The sequence below is a fragment of the Tursiops truncatus genome, chromosome 3 (genome assembly GCF_011762595.2).
Source record: "Tursiops truncatus isolate mTurTru1 chromosome 3, mTurTru1.mat.Y, whole genome shotgun sequence".
Taxonomy (NCBI): Eukaryota; Metazoa; Chordata; class Mammalia; order Artiodactyla; family Delphinidae; genus Tursiops; species Tursiops truncatus.
Window position 1 is genome coordinate 157,179,341 of NC_047036.1, and position 4,056 is coordinate 157,183,396.

General features: G+C 40.8%; 1 pseudogene; it reads right to left on the minus strand.

Annotated features, from left to right (window-relative positions):
- Positions 1-491: 491 nt before the first annotated feature.
- Positions 492-1,092, minus strand: LOC101335133 (EP300-interacting inhibitor of differentiation 1-like; annotated as a pseudogene).
- Between the last annotated feature and the right edge of the window lie 2,964 nt (positions 1,093-4,056).

Genomic DNA, 4,056 nt, shown 5'->3' on the forward strand with positions numbered 1-4,056 from the left:
AGAACTAAGATCCTGCAAGCCTTGCGGTGTGGCAAATAAATAAATAATTAAAATGCTTTCAGTCCAAATAACTCAAAGAGATCGTGTCTTTAATTGGACAAATTAGCTACTCTTTGTCATACAACTAATACAGTGGGCTCTTGTGCTGGTAGTTTGTCTTGGTCATGACTTATTCTTGCAAAACCATCCCTTACATATGAAAGATATTTTCCCCAATGCAAGGAAAATAATCTGGATCAATAACAAAGTCAAAGCCATAGGTGTTTTAGGACATTCTTGAAAACAGGATTCAACAGTACTAACAGCCTTTTTCTTTACCAATTATCTTCCTTTTTCATAACTGTGCTGTCCCTGCCCTATTCTACTCTGCAAAAATTAATTAATTTAATTAAATAAGAAAAAAAATGTTTTAAGATCAAGTTTTCCATTGGCACAGACCTATTTGGAAAGAACCCGAGAGACAGTGGAACGCTGGGTCTCTCCCAAATCACTTAACTACTCTGTATCATATCAATGATCTAATCACAGCCGAGTTCTTCAGTCAAACGATTGCCAACCATAAGTGAAAAAAGCTTTTCCATAAAAGCCAACTGATCAAAAGAGGTGTTTTCATAACGCATTTAAAACCCGCCATCCAGAGCTGCTTCTCTTACTCTGGAGGTTCTCAGAAGCACGTTGTCTCCTCCAAGGGCTGCTGAAACTGCAGCCTGCGCCACTCAGCGGCTCCTCTGCCAGGTAGTCGCAGTCGTCCTCCCAGTCATCAAATTCCTAGTCTTTCTCGTCGTACCCCCTCCCCCCTCCCCCACCTTCTCCAAGCCATGGCTGGCGATCTGGCCTGGCTACTCCCCAGAGCTGGGCCGGGTAGCAAGGCCTCTGTCCCCCTGGGGCTCCGCCGTTGGCTGGGCCGCCTCTTCCTCCATTGGGCCGTCCTGGTCGAGCTGTGGCAGGGCTCCGGTGCGGGGGGTTCGGGGATGGCTCCCGGCTCCCGCTGCCTACCTGCATCTGTAGAAGGTCACTCTTGCCAGGCATCAGGTCCATCTGCACGTCATTGCTCTCTTCATAGAGCTGGGATGGCTCATTCATTCCCAACATTGTGCAAGCGGCTCAACCTCCCAAAAGGCGTTTTTAGCAAGATCGGAGCCACGCCTTGAATCACATTTTTTAAACTTAGATTTTTATGTTATTAAATTTTCCAAAACCTCATTTGAATGGTTGGCTCAAATTCTAGAAGACAAAAGTATCCTGATTTCTGTCCCGAGGGCTCTGAGTTTGGATGGGAGATTCGAAGAGAAGAGGGTAACCAATACTCTGGGATTACTGCTGCATTCGGTGGCTTTATTCCTGGTGCTTATGTTAAATCTTAATGTAAAGATTGTGGTGTGATTTTTATAAATTTGTATAGCTGTCTGCTTTTCAACCAATGTGTGTGTCTTTCAGGCCTCACGGGCCTGAAGAGATTGGCCTTAGCTGAGTATTTCGTGTTTTAATAATAATAACGCGACCTTCCACTCAGTCATTTTATTAACAGGCCCTTCCACTGCTTCACAGTGAGGCCCTCAGTGTGGATTAGAAAATGTGTCTGTAAAACCACATGGAATCATGAACTGACCACAGCCCCTGACATTAGCAGGGCTCTTACTATCTACACATTAGAGCATTAACTTCTTAGAATGTTAATTTGGAACCTGGGCTCAAAGAAAGAGAGAAAGAAAGGAAGGAAGGGAGAAAATATTTTGAAATAATTATAGATTCACATAAAGTTGCAAAGAAATGTACAGGGAGGTCTCATGTACCTTTCACCTGCTCTCTCCAATGATGCCATCTTGTATAAGTATAGTGCAGTAACAAAACTGGAAATTGATATTGGTACAACCCATAGAGTTTTCAGATTTCTCCATATCTCTATATAGCAATTTTTTTCCCCAGCACATTCATTTTCTCATTCTTTATTTACACTGGAATCTACTCACTATTTAAACTTATATAATTTGCATTACTTTAAAATGTACATCATTTTTTGTCAATAACAGAAGTAAAACTTTAATTCACTAATTTGTGGAAACTAAACAATACAATCTTAAACAACCAGTGGATCGATGAAGAAATCACAAGGGAAACTGCAGAACACTTAGAGACAAATAAAAATGAAAACACAGCACACCAAAACTGCATGTTTTTTCAGTGTCATGATTGAACATTGTCTATTAGGCTACCCAAGATTTAAATTTACCTAGTTCTCAAGGGGCATGATTCTTTGTTTGACTCACTACTTCTTATTTTTTAATATTTTTTTAAGGGGACAGTGAAGGATCTAAGAGATAGCACCGGGCCACAGTCGACCCCCAGTGACAGGTAACAGCTGCACTGCTGCCCCTTCCTGCACCAGGACCTGATATATAGCAATTTTATCACATGTGTAGCTTCATGTAAGTGTCACAATCAAGACACAGAACTGTTCCATCACCACAAGACTCCCTTGGGCTACTTTTTTATAGCCACACACAACCCCTCTAATTTCTCCTGTCTCCCATCCCTAACCCCTGGCAACCACTAATCTATTCTCTGTCTCTAATTCTGTCGCTTCAAGAATGCTATATAAATGGAGTAAGACAATATGTAGCCTCTAGAGATTGGCTTTTTTACTCTGCATAATTGCCTTGGGATCCATTCCAGTTATATCAATAGTATTTCTTTCTTTTTTAATTGCTGAGTAATATTCCATGGTATAAATGTACCACAGATTGTTTAACCATTCACCTGTTTACTTTTACACCCAGTCTGTTGAATGTTTTTATCATAAAAGTGTACTAAATTTTGTCAAATACTGTTTCTGCAGCAATTGAGATGATCATGTGATTTTCCCTCCCTTAATTCTGTTCATGTGGACAACTTTTTAAAATATTAAGTTTTGATGAGTTCTTTATTTAGTCCAGCTACAAGTCCTTTGTCAAATATGTGGTTTGCAAATATTTTCTCCCCAACTAATCTTTTTGTCATTGTTGTTGCTATCCTTTTTGCTGCTTGCCTTTTTTTTTTTTTGAGGTAACATTGGTTTATGGCATTATATGTTTCATGTGCAACATTGTATTTCTACTTCTGTATACACTACATTGACAAAGGGGCAAAAACAATTCAATTTCTCAGAGAAGGGACAACCTTTTCAACAGATGTTGCTGGAGCATCCGTAGGCAAAAGGATATATGTTCTGCTCTCCCTGGAATTTCCTTCACTCAAGTCTCACTGGCCTCCCTTCCGTTCCTCCAACAGAGCAGGCGGATGCAAGGCTTGCTCTTACCTCCTCATATAATACTCTCGCCAGGTATATTCCACCTCGTTCCCTTACCTGCTCCTCACCTTCTTAGCCAGGCCTTCCTCCACATCTATTTCGAGTTGAAATCCTTTTTTCCTTCTCATTCCTAACCTGCCTTATGTTTTTCATTGCACTAAACACCATTGGGCATGCTACATTTAATTCACATGAATTTTGTTATACTCCTGATTTCTCGACTAAAACCTGTATTCACTGATGCCACTTTTGCACACGGTGGGATCTCAGGCTCTTAGGACAGTACCTGGCATATATTTTGTTCCCAGCACATATCTGTTGAATGAGTAATTGTATTATGCAAAGCAATTCAAGAAATTATTCTGGCATCTCACGTGCTCATTTCTTGCACGGTAACTATGGGTGTTTAGTTAGCGAGTTCATTTTTCTTCCTAGAAATGACACCATAAAACAAGTCACCTTTTGGGGAAAAAACAACTCAACATCCCCTCTCCTCCCTGCCTCTTTACCTGCATCTCTCTCCACTCATCCTCTGTCTTCCTGCTTTAGAAAACTCTTCAACCCATCACTGTGGCCCCCCAATCCAGACAGAGGGAAAGAGAAAAGAAAAAGGTCAATGAGACACTAAGTTAAGAAAAAGGGAGAAGTAGATCAAAGGAAGAGGACTGGAAGAAAGAGTGAGAAGAGGCATAACACTAGAAGATATATGCCCACCCCCTCATCCCCCAAAAAGAAAATAAAAACTAACAGAGGCAGAAAATAACAGGAAG